Genomic DNA, 12,750 nt, shown 5'->3' with positions numbered 1-12,750 from the left:
GCCGGCGTGGGGCTCGGAATCGTTCCGGGGCTCGGGCTGGGCCGCGCGGGCGCGGATGTGGTGCCGGGTTGGGCCGGGCGCTGGGGTGCCGGGGTGCTGCAGGGAGGGAGCTCGGCGGCCGGGGTCGGGGCGCCGGGCTGCGCCGGTGTTGTCGCCGCTTTGCCGCGGGACTTCAAACAGCAAGGGCTGCAGCGGGGCCAGCTCCAGGCGCCGTTGGCCTGAGGCAGGGTGGGGGGAAGGGGCTTTCCGGGGCCTACGTCTGCAGCCAGCCCTCCGCCCAGCGCCTCCATCCCTGCAGGCTGGGCGCAGCTCTCGGCCCCTGCCCGGTGCTTCCCTGGGAAATGACCTCTTCCTCTTCGCAGCCCTTGTCGAGGGCGCAGGAAGGAAGTTAAAGGAACTTTCCCCGGACTTTTATTTGCTTGGCCTTCCTGGGACGAAGAGCAGAGCAGCTCGGAAGTTTGGGAAAACAACCCTACGCATTTCCAGAAAACCAAACCGGTATTGTCCCCAAGCCCCCTTGAAATGAATCGCTCCTGACTCCCCCTTTACCCTCCCCAACCATGTCCCAAACCTGACAGTGATCGCTAAGGCCTAACACTTTGCAATTTAGCCATAAAAACTGTCAGCACACCCACGTACATATGTGAGTGTTTTCTATATAAAACTCAGAAACCCGCTTCCAGCGGACTCTGTGGCATCTCGTTCTTTTCTGTTTCCTAAAACTGCAAAGGCTGCAGGAATGTGCTGCAGGAACTTTGACGGTGGTTCCCGCCGCCCTCGGTAGCCTCGTGGCGCAGGGTTTTTTAAAGAACAGCTGAGAAGTTTGGGACATTCCTGCAGAGTAACTAGGGGCTGGCGGCCCGGGCCAGTGGCGAGACTGCAACTGTAGCGGCGGCGGCGGGGACACGTTGGTGTGTGCACGAAAGTGCGTCCGAGCCGTGGAGACTCGAGATGGGGTGTCCTAGAGGTTGAATGGTGCAGTTCCTAGCAGCAGCTTCCTGCCGGCCTGTAATTACAGCGTGATTGCACAGTCAGGCATTGTTGGCGTGGATGTTTATACACAGGCTATTGTGCAAGACCTCGGTGGTGGCGAACAAAACGCAGCTTTGCATTGCAAATGCCCAGGATAGATCTGGGTCTGAGCTGCAGTCTCCAAATTCTTTTTGCCCTTTAACCCTAGCTAGGTGATTTATTTCATTACCTCCCTCTCACTTTTGACGACTTGTCCAAAGCCTGAGATGTGGGGTGGACTCGGGAGGCCACTACACTCCTATCTTAGGCAGCCTGAAAACTATCCCAGGAACTGTACCCTTATTTGTCTCCGGAGAAAATGTGGGATGACGTCAGTAGGAAAAGGAGATGGGAGATGGCTATCAACCTCTCTAAACGGGAAAGCTGTTTGAATTAGCAAAATTGCACGGGTGGCTGGGTTGGGGCTGAGTTGCAAAGAGGACTCGTCAGACCATGTGTGACTGAGCTGGCGTGCTAGACTTTAAGCCTGGAAGTGTCAGCTGCAGAAACTTAGTAGGTGGTGGGTCCTAATTCCTTTATTGTGCTGGGCAAAGAGGAAACGTGCAAGTGGTAGCACTTTTGTCTGTGCTGGTGGTCTGGGTCTGGGAGGGGCAGAGGAGTGACTCCTCCTTCTCCAGAGGAACCCTAGGCCCACTTTCTTAGCAGGGACTGTGGCACAGACCAGAGCAGGGATCCTCCCATTTGCCATGCTGCCTTGCAGGAAGGGAGCCAAGCCTGCAAGTATGGAAAGAAGGCAAACAGTGTCTTGTTGAGGGCCTTACAGGGGTATAATTGTATAGAGAGATTTAAAACACAGTAAAAAAGGCGTGTATTGGATTTGTGCAGGGCCATCGTTTTCACATTCTAAATCTCAACCTGATAACTCCCTGTCCTAGGCAGAAGACGCTTATGGGGAGCACTCAGCCCAGCTACGTTGCTGTGTGGCTAGGTGGTACCACCTTATGCTGGGCATGGGCAGCCTCTCTGCTCAGAGTGGCAGGTACTGATGATTCCAGTGCACTGGAGTTTCTCCAATGCCTGGCCTTCCCAGCCAAGTATCTGAGCTTCACCTGGAGGAAAAATGCTGTTTTGCAGCCTTGTGCCAGGTGTGTGTCACGGGCACAGTGACCGTTTGTCGAACCAAAAGATTAGGGCACAGTCCCTGGCAGGTACCTGTGTGCTTCCAGAAACTCGAGGACAAACATGTAAAATCAGGACAGTTCTGGAAAGTCTGGCATGTATGGTTACAGTTGCCACAGGGGAATGAGGTTTGAGCAAAAGCAGCACTATGGTAGGAGTCACCACAGGTTGCACAACCCTCTTTTCTAGAGACATTTGGTTTTTACTGATCTTGACTGTGAAGGTCCTGGTTAGCTGGATCACCTGACCAGGACTGCCATAATGAAGGCCTGCTGGTGCCTGGCTGTAGTCTTGAGGGGCAGGAGAGGGGATCGTTCCCTTCTGACCCCAAAGCTTTGAGTTTGCAGTGCTTTGTGTTCGTGTAGAATTTACAGAGACTAAAAGTGCCCCAAAAGCCCTCCAGAATGTAGCTGGGAGAGTGGAGGGGAGGGGCCTCTTGTAAAGGCCAGAGAAAGAAGGAAGCCAGGCTCCAGGGAGCTGCGGAGCCACATGCAGGCCCCGCACCTTCAGTTCCCAGTGGCAGATTTTTGTGCATAACTCAGGCCCTTTCCCTGGCTTGCTCAGCTTTGCCTCTGCATTCAGGGAGCTTGCCCCGAAGTTGTTACACAGAGACAGAATCATAACCCTGACTTCCTCCTTCACCTTACCTAAATGGTGGTTTTAACTTGAAGTTGCTGCCTAGTTCACGGCTCCTGAGCAGCCCTGGCTGCTGCCTCGCCATGCACAATTAGGAACAACAGTGAAAAAGCTCTGATTCAAAACTTGACAAGAGATTTTAAAACCAGTTTTATTGTTCTAAGAGGAAAAAATATTGGAGGTAATTAGGGAACCCAGCAACTCTGGCAGAAACCCCGAGGTGCCACTGAGAGAAGCCAATGCAGGAGTCTCCTGGAGAGGGTGGTCTTCAAAGGGAGGCTGCCCAGGCCCAGTATTGCTATTTCCATTCATCTGCCCCTTCCTAGCTGCCCCACTTCCTATACCACAACCCAGTGTTTTGACATCACAACCCACCTCCAAAAAAGGAGGCCGAACACCCCCAGCTAAAGAGGACATTCCAGTCGCTTAAGAACACGCTACAGTTTTCCAGACACCACGGCTGGCAGTTCTGTCCTGCAGATTTGTTTCCTTCTTTAAAATGTGCCCCTCTTCATTTCTTGTTCTCACTGAAGCATCTCTTTGTGAGCCCCTTAAACCTTCTTTTTTCTCGTCTGCATGACACAGGGCAAACGCTTTACGACTTTCTGTCTCAAGTGCCACTTGAAATACACACAGGGCTTTGAATAAGCTTCGGATAAAGGCCTGCTCTGTAATCTCACTTAAAATGCCTCTTTGCAAGGGTCACCTTCCTGCTCAGCAACCTTCAATGGCTCCCCACTGTCTGCATGGTAAGGATCAAACTTCTAGGCCAGCAGTTAGGGCCCTTCTCCACAGGGGTCTGACCTTTGCTCCTCTCCCGTCCTAACCCTCGGCTCTGACCCGGTGACCCACTCTGTGTGTTTGTCCAAACCACTGGTGGCAAGAATTCCTACCTCCCATGCTTCCCCAGAGGACTGGAATGCCTCTTTCCTCTCATCTGCTTGGCTCAGTCCTGCTCCCCTTCCAGTCCTGTTTGTGTCCTCCTCCTTGAGAATTTCTCCCTGTCCCACCCTGTGGGCCTCCCCCGGGACTCCAGCAACATCACCCTGGGCCCTGTGCTGAGGAAAACCTTGAGTCCTGGTCTAAGAATTTTCACTTTCTCTTTTGGGCCGTGACTTTGATCATATCCCCTGTTCAGCAAATTAAATGAGCCTTTGGGTGAGTAAATACTACAATTCTTCAACTAAACTGGAAGCCCTGTTTTATATATCTTTGTATCCCCAGGTCTGGTGCCCCACTCATAGCAAGTCTCAATAAATGTTTTGTGATGCTGATACAAAGAGCAGTGGCCATCAGGTTTCGTCCACTTGGACACCCAAGCCAAGCACCAAAGGCCGTGGTTCCTGGTCTCAATTCTGAGCATTAAGCCAAGCCTGCCTCCTCTGCCTGTTAGCCGCCCTCAGGCTCCTCCTGGCTTTGCACCTCATTGTTTTGCTCCATTTCCAGCATCTCTTTCCTGACTGTCAGTATCTTCCCAGCTTTGGCCCTGGCTCCTTTTGTCCCAGTCAGCCTGCCCTGTGATGCCCTACACCTCTGCTCTGGCTCTGAGGTGAGATGGTTTGTTACTTGGGTTGGCCTGACCTTCTGAGGAACCAATCTGATAGAAGGAGGTAGGACCAACTTGCCGGCAAGACTTGTGAAGACAGCCAGGTGTGGTGGCTTATGCCAATAATCCCAGCACTTTGGGAGGCTGAGGCGGAAGGATCACTTGAGCCTAGAAGTTCAAGACCAGCCTAGGCAATGTGGCAAGACCCCTTCTCTGTAACAAAATGCAAAAAATTAGTCAGGCACGGTGGCGCGTGCCTGTAGTCCCAGTTACTTGGGAGGCTGAGGTAGGAGGATTGCATGCCACTGCACTCCAGCTTGGGTGACAGAGATTCTCTCTCTCTCTTCATATATCTATATATATATATAGACTGTGAGGAGGGCAAAGTTAGGCTTCCTGGTTGGCCGCATGCTTGTTTTGCCCAAATAGGTGTTGAACTTACAAAACCAAGCTAAACTATAAAACTGAGTTTTGGGGAGATCCTGGCTGAACCCTAGCATTGGACTTGGCTAGGAGGACTGTGTTGCCTTTAGCCAGTCCTCATGCTGTTAATCACAACCTTGCCTCATAAGCCAGATTCCTTCTTTTTTGAAAAATAATTCACATACTATAAAATGCACGTATAAGCTAGATTCTTTTAATGTTTTGTTTTATTTAAAAATAGAATCTGGTAGATTCCTGTTTTTTACTCCACCCAGGCTGGAGTGAAGTGGTGTGATCTTGGCTCACTGCAACCTCCACACCCCAGGTTCAAGCGATTCTCCTGCCTCAGCTTCCTGAGTAGCTGGGATTATGGATGTCTGCCACCACGCCCGTCTAATTTTTGTGTTTTTAGTAAAGACAAGGTTTCCCCATGTTGGCCAGGCTGGTCTTGAACCCTTGACTTCAGGTGATCCACCCGCCTTGGCCTCCCTAACCTCAAAAAGTGTTGAGATTACAGGCGTGCGCCACCGTGTCTGGCCTGAAGTCAGTTTTTTTTTTTTTTTTTTTGAGACAGAGTTTCGCTCTTGTTGCCCAGGCTGGAGTGCAATGGCACGATCTTGGCTCACCATAATCTCTGCCTGCCGGGTTCAAGTGATTCTCCTACCTCGGCCTCCCGAGTAGCTGGGATTACAGGCATGCGCCACCACACCTGGCTAATTTTGTATTTTTAGTAGAGACAGGGTTTCTCCATGTTGGTCAGGCTGGTCTCGAACTCCCAACTTCAGGTGATCTGCCCTCCTCCACCTCCCAAAGTGCTGGGATTACAGGCATGAGCCACCGCGGCTGACCTGAAGTCAGTTTTAATTGAAAGTTCTTAATAAACATAAAAGGGTGAAACTGGGATTTACATATTTCTGAAAAGTTATGTATAAACTGAGTTTAATAAATCAACATTTTTTCAGATGTGCTATTTTACAAAATAATCAACTTTTAGAATTGGATAGGATCTTACGGACTGTTAACATCCAGCCCCAGTTTTATAGTAACTGTAGTAACAGCATCTCCGATAATCCCATAGTTAAGGATTTAAAGCTTGGAAGGAAACCTGTGCTAACTCTCATTTTAACTGAGGCTTAGAGAGGATAAGTTCCTTCTCCAAGTTCCCACAGCTGTTGAATGGAAGAGTCAGGCACAAACCCCATGCTCCATTTCCACTGGCCATCCTGCATTGATAATTAGTCATAATAATCGTCAGTTTCAGCAGGTCTATTTGTAAACCAAGGACTCCATCTTCTCAGTTTCCCTAAGGCAGTACTCAAAGATTTAAAAAGGTGAAACTTAAACAACAACAACAAAAAAAACAAAACAAAAAAAACTGGGGGTGAAGAAGAGGTCTTTAAGAAGAGAGTGGGATGCGTATTTAATAGCTTTTACCATTGTATTATCTCATTGTAGTCTTAGTGGATCTTAATTGCTATCAAAGCCCCCAAAGTTTCCTACCCAGGCTCAGTTGGCCAACAAGATTACTTACTGTTTTCTAAGTGCAGAACATGGGTTAAACAACACCAAGAAGACAGAGGAATGCTCCCAGTTCCCAAGACACAGTCAGGAGAAGGCCCAGGAACACAGGCATGGCACTCTTTGAACAGCCAGTTAATGCAGGGCCAACTGTCCTCACCGGCCATTTGTGGAACAGCTGCAGTGCTGTCAACCATGTGAGTGTGGAAAGCAGAGTGCCACATGCTCCTTACCCCCAGGAGGCTTCAAGCCTAGCTCCTGAGATAGGTCATACCCATGCATGAGTGAGTGAAAGAATGAAGAACCCGAGGAAAAGTCCCTTATAAACCATGCCGGAGAAGGTCACTACTGTTACGGCTATGGCCACTTTTCTTTTTCTCCATAACTGGGGAAGTCAGATCCTAAATGCTTGTGGTCAGCACAGCTTCCATGGAGAGATGGTGGAAGAAATCCTGACCCTTTCCACCACCTCTGGAGCAAGTGGAAGAGGGTGGGATGGGGGAAGAACTGAGAGTGGATCTGTCACTGGGAGAGTATAATTTGATGGAGTGGCGTTTTCTGAGGTTCAGATTCTAAAGTCAGTGTGTAATATGAAATATAAAAATATAATCGGCCAGGCGCGGTGGCTCACGCCTGTAATCGCAGCACTTTGGGAGGCCGAGGCTGGTGGATCATGAGGTCAGGAGATCGAGACCATCCTGGCTAACACGGTGAAACCCCGTCTCTACTAAAAAATACAAAAAAATTAGCTGGGCGTGGTGGCAGGCACCTGTAGTCCCAGCTACTCGGGAGGCTGAGGCAGGAGAATGGTGTGAACCCGGGAGGCGGAGCTTGCAGTGAGCTGAGATGGTGCCACTGCACTCCAGCCTGGGCAACAGAGCAAGACTCCGTCTCAAAAAAAAAATAATAAAAAAATTTAAAAAAAAATAAAAGAATGTAATTAAGATTAACCTTGATTATATATTAGGAGGGCACCAGGTAGGCAACAGACACACCGGCTCTTGATGCGTCAATTCACCTTAGCCTGCTCCTTTAGTTCTGGAAGAAGTTGCACTTTTTTTTTTTTTTTTTTTTTGAGACGGAGTCTCGCTCTGTCGCCCAGGCTGGAGTGCAGTGGCGCGATCTCGGCTCACTGCAAGCTCCGCCTCCCGGGTTCACGCCATTCTCCTGCCTCAGCCTCCCGAGTAGCTGGGACTACAGGCGCCCGCCACCTCGCCCGGCTAATTTTTTGTATTTTTAGTAGAGACGGGGTTTCACCGTGTTAGCCAGGATGGTCTCGATCTCCTGACCTCGTGATCCGCCCGCCTCGGCCTCCCAAAGTGCTGGGATTACAGGCGTGAGCCACCGCGCCCGGCCACTTTTTTTTTTTTTTTTGAGATGGAATCATGCTCTGTCGTCCAGGCTGGAGTGCAGTGGTGCAATCTAGGCTCACTGCAACCTCCGTCTCCCGGGTTCAAGTGATTCTCCTGCCTCACCCTCCTGAGTAGCTGGGACTACAGGCACCCGCCACCACACCCAGCTAATTTTTTTATTTTTTTATTTTTAGTAGACACAGGGTTTCACCATGTTGGCCAGGCTGGTCTCGAACTCCTAACCTCAAGTACTCCACCTGCCTCAGCCTCCCAAAGAGCTGGGATTACAGGCATGCGCCAACCATGCCCGGCTATTTCTTCTTGTTCTATTTTGGTTTTTTGTTTGTTTGTTTTCCTTTTCCTCCTACCTCCCTAACTTCCTCCTTCCTCCTGTCTTCCTTTGTCTTCTGTCTTCTGCTAAGCTTGACCATTTGAATTTGCATAAGTTAAATGAACATGTGAACAGATTCCATTGTCCTGTGTCTCATGAGAAGGTCATGGGTGCTGTAAGTTAGGAAATCATCATATGAGATTAAGCATGAAAGGCTCTTAGACTAAATGGGCAGAGTGCGATGGAGAGGAGATCCATGGAGTAGGTTTTAAACTGCAGTTATATCATCCAGGATTGCAGATGAAAAACTTGTGCTTGGGTTGACCCAGCCCTGGTGTGGGGCTGGGAGAGGGCAGTGCCCATGTGCAGCAGACACTTTACACTAAGGGCCTAGCCCTCCATGTCCCCTCCTCAGCCTCCCCATTGCAGGCCACTATAAGAAGCTTGCAAGGAATCGACCAGCAAGATGTGTCTGCTTCCTCTGTGGCCTCCCCATAGCACATGCTCTGGAACAACTTAGAAGCCAATAGCCACTCTGTGACCCCCTCTTCCACTTGCACTAGAGGTGGTGGAAAGGCTCAACAAGATTTCTTCTACCATCTCTCCAAGGAGGCTGTGCTGACACGTGGCATTTAGGATCTGACTTCTCCAGTTATGGAGGAAAAGAAAAGTAGCTGTAACCACAACAGTCGTGACCTTCCCCATCACGTTTTTTTTTTTTTTTTTGAGACAGAGTCTCGCTCTGTCGCCCAGGCTGGAGTGCAGTGGCGCAATCTCAGCTCACTGCAACCTCCGCCTCCCAGGTTCAAGTGATTCTCCTGTTCTCCTGCCTCAGCCTCCAGAGTAGCTGGGATTACAGGTGTGTGCTGCCGCGCCCACCTAATTTTTGTATTTTTAGTAGAAACGGGGTTGCACTATGTTGGCCAGGCTGCTCTTGAACTCCTGACCTCAGGTGATCCACCTGCCTCGGCCTCCCAAAGTGCTGGGATTACAGGTGTGAGCCACCACGCCCGGCCCCTATCATGGTTTATAAGGTGCGTTCTGTCAGGTTCTTCATTCTTTCACTCACTCATGCATTTATTGAGCCCTTACTGTGTACTTGGCTCTGTGCTTGGTACTGGGGATACAAAGATAAAGAAGCTTCAGGTCCCCACTTTAAGGTGCTCATGGTCTGTGAGGGAGACAAACATCTACAAAAGTCAAGAGCAGTTAAGTGCTGCAGGTATCAATGTCAAGGTGTTCAGGGGGCTCCTGCACTCAGAGGAGAGGACTGGCCACTTCTACCATGGCCAGGAGAGAGAGGCATGTCAGGAAAGGTTTAGGAAAACCCCAGTGCCTTGCACAGTACTTGTGCCTGGTGAGTGCTGTGGAATTAACGAATGAGAGGCGTCCTGGAGAAGCTGTTTGAGCTGAGTGCTGAGAAACGAGTAGGCATCCACCAGGTGGCAAAAGGAGTCAGGGCATTCTAGGTACAGGGAGCAGCTCAGACAAGGCCTGGAGGCACAACATGACACCATTTGCTCTGGGGACTGCAAGTGGTGGGGCAGTGGAGCACGGCTGAGAGGGGTGCAGAAAGGGGCAGGCAGGGTCGGGCCGTGGGCCAGAGGAGCCCGTGTGCAGGTAGAAGGAGATGCTGGCATAGCTCAGGTCTTAGGTCGGCCCATAGCAGAAGCTAACTGTAGCTAAATTGAGGAGAAAAGAAATGTATTGGAAGGCTATCTGGTGGCTCACTGAATGTCCGAGAAGGTTGGAGAATGAGGCTCAGAAATTGATCAGGACTTGTGGAAAGTTGGGTGGCTGGAACCAAAGCCATGGTGACGAAGCTGCTGACCTGGCATCACTGCTGCCAGCAGACCTGGATGCTGCCACCCCTTCCAGAATGGGTACTGAACTCTCCTCACTTTTTTGTGCCACTCGCTCCAGAGGCAAAGGCTAGGCTGAGCATGTCGTTGGCCCTGCTTAGGTCATGTTCTTGCTGTTATGGTTCTGAACTTTTATTTATTTATTTATTTATTTATTTATTTATTTGAGACAGTCTTGCTCTGTTGCCCAGGCTGGAGTGCAGTGGCGCAATCTCGGCTCACTGCAACCTCCGCCTCCCGGGTTCAAGGTATTCTCTGCCTCAGCCTCCCGAGTAGCTGGGACTACAGGCACCCCCCACCACGCCAGGCTAATTTTTGTGTTTTTAGTAGAGATGGGGTGTCACCATCTTGGCCAGGCTGGTCTTGAATTCCTGACCTCGTGATCCACCCGCCTCGGCCTCCCAAAGTGCAGGGATTACAGGCGTGAGCCTGAGGCTGATGTTACGGTTCTGAAGAGCAAGGCTCTGGAGGCTGCAGCCTCCCCAGCAGAGTGGAACTCTGCCTCCTCTCAGGACTCACAACCATGGGTGCCTGAAACCAGGGGAGGGGTGCATATGCCAGGTGGACCGGTGTCTCTCATAGAGCTTGGAGCCCATTCTAGCCTTCAAACTGGGATGATGGGGCCGTTCTGGATGTGGGAAGAAGAGACAGGGCATCCCCCTTGGGCCACTGAAAACATCCACATCTTTTTTTTTTTTTTTTTTTGTAATTTAAACAGAGATGGGGTTTTGCCATGTTGCCCAGGCTGGTCTTGAATTCCCGGGCTTAAGCCAGCCTCCCACCCTGGCCTCCCAAAATGTTGGGATGACAGGCATAAGCCACCATACCTGGCCAACATCCACATCTTGAGCTTAATCTGTTTGGACATCTTTCTGAATCCTTAGCCTCCCGCTGAGCTTTAGGAATGTTATATGCCCAGAAGATCTGAGTGTTTCATTAGTAATTGGAATTCTCCTCTGGAATCTGACTATTCCAGTGGAAAAGGGAGATCATCCCGGCATCTGGATCCTCCCTGCACATTTGATTCCACTTGGAAAACTTCGGTGCTGCCTTTCGAGGACAGAGGCCGAGGGTTGGCTCTCTCCAACAGGCAGTTACAGCTTGAATTCTGCTTCTTCCCCAAGGTTGGGTGAGACTCTCGGGGCCACAGGGTGTTTGCGAGGTGCCACTTTGCTTTTCAGACTAGAAGTTGGAGTTCTGGTTTCAGGCTTGGTTTGTGGAACAGTTGAGGCGCCTGGTGTCTAAGCTGCCCAGGTGATCTCTCCAGTTCTAAAGATGTCACCCTGGTTGAGATGTTCTACCCTATCTCCTTTCTGAGAGCGCTAAAGGAGCTACAGCTTTGTTTGCCTGGGGCTGTCAGCATCACCTGTCACATCCTGCCCAGTTTCCTCATCCAGAAAAAACAAGAGGTGTCAGATAAGGTGAGCTCCAGCTCCCGTCTTGCCCTCAGATCTTCTGGGTATAACTCTTTGAAGCAAGGGCACCTTGACTGGAATCTTGGTCATTCAGTTCCGTTAATCTTAGACAAAGGAATTAATTTTCTTTAAAAAGAAAAATGCAGTTTTGAACTTACTGGCTGTTTTATGCCAGTGTTCCAAGACTTCCCTGGGAAAGCGGGAAGCTGCTGCCCCCAGGAAGCTGGGAGTGTCATGAGCTGGGCTCTGGACTGGAAGCGATTCCTGATCCTGAGGCTTGGTAAGCGATGCATGGCCAGGTTGGCTCCCCGAGGGAGGGAGCAGGGGCCTTCCTAGTTCCTGGCCAGTGTTGGTTCTGGCCTAGTTTACACTGAACTTGCCTACTTTTGTCCAGATGAAATGAAATTGTGCTAAAAGCAGCATTAAAGTGGAAAAGAAGTCTTGAAGAACCTGAATTATTTTACTAAAACACAGCTTTGGTCATATCACCCCCTCTTAATCTTTGAGAACTGCCCAAGTTCTGCAGAAGGAGCTCCACACTCCTCAGAATGGCACATGTACTCTTGTTTGAGCCCTGGCCCACCTTTCTGGCCTTTTTCTTACCACTACCCCTTCCCTAGCATGGCCCTTTTTGTTCCAGCCGGCCTCTCGCTGCTCCTGGACGCACTTCTCTCGCCTTGTTATATGCTCTTGGCCTTTGCTTATTGTTGTCTCTTCCACCTGGAATGCCCTCTCTGGCCTTTTCCTCCTGGCAGATGCCCACAGGGCCAGCCAGGAGTCACCTGCTCCATGCTGCCTTCCTGAGTTGCCACCATGGCATTTCTGCAATTGAACTTCCCCCCTGCAGGACGCTGGGGTCAGTTGCAGGAATGCCTGGCTCCCCACCATCTTGGATCTGTGGCTGGCACACAGTAGGTGCCCTGTGACAGGAACGAGAAGGGCCACCTGAGGGGCTGTGAGGGAGCATCGGGCAGGCCCAGGACCTGGCCTATGTCTGGTGGACTGTGTGCTTGGTGAGCTGGCTGTCTGCATGACATCCCCAGCCTCCCTTAGCGCCTGCTGGTGGGGCTGCCACCTTGGTGTCTCTGCTATTTGCTTGGGCCTGTCAGCAAGACCCTGGTGAGAGTAGGAAGGGGATTTGGGGGTATAAAACCTGTATCGGGGCCCCACTCACCCTGAGGAAGCCTTTGAGGGGACACTGAGATGTCTGTGGTGAGGAGCTGGTTTAGAGGTGGCAGAAGCATCTCTTCCTACTGGCCCTCCTTGAAGAAGGATAAATATTAATACCAGCTGCCCTTAGAGGATCCTTTCGTTTCTCATGCTCAGCACTGTCTGTTGGCTTCACACAGAGACAGAGCTGGGGAAAGCAAGTCTGCAGACCATGGTAGCAGAGACTGGGGCTCTTTAAAATGAAAGTCCTGTCCCACCTGGTCATGAGGCAGTCAGGACAGGCTGTGGCACTTCCTGTTCCTGCGAGGAAGAATGCATCCTCCTGACAGTAATTGCAGGGTGCAGT

At 50.7% G+C, this 12,750-nt stretch overlaps 1 protein-coding gene across 4 annotated transcripts in view; it reads left to right on the top strand.

Annotated features, from left to right (window-relative positions):
• MIDEAS (mitotic deacetylase associated SANT domain protein) overlaps positions 1-12,750 on the top strand; it is a 75,642-nt gene that overhangs the window by 3,352 nt on the left and 59,540 nt on the right. Inside the window, exon 2 of one of the 4 annotated variants that reach the window (XM_034937789.3) lies at positions 363-498. The exons of 2 other annotated variants lie outside the window; for them this stretch is intronic. The gene's annotated coding sequence lies outside the window, so the exon portion shown is untranslated. Of the gene's footprint in view, positions 1-124; positions 499-12,750 lie in introns of those variants that run through there. One more of the 4 variants, XM_063596316.1, reaches the window with a different exon arrangement.

Source organism: Pan paniscus, chromosome 15, assembly GCF_029289425.2.
Source record: "Pan paniscus chromosome 15, NHGRI_mPanPan1-v2.0_pri, whole genome shotgun sequence".
In the NCBI taxonomy this organism is placed as follows: Eukaryota; Metazoa; Chordata; class Mammalia; order Primates; family Hominidae; genus Pan; species Pan paniscus.
This window is presented reverse-complemented; position numbering and strand designations above follow the sequence as displayed.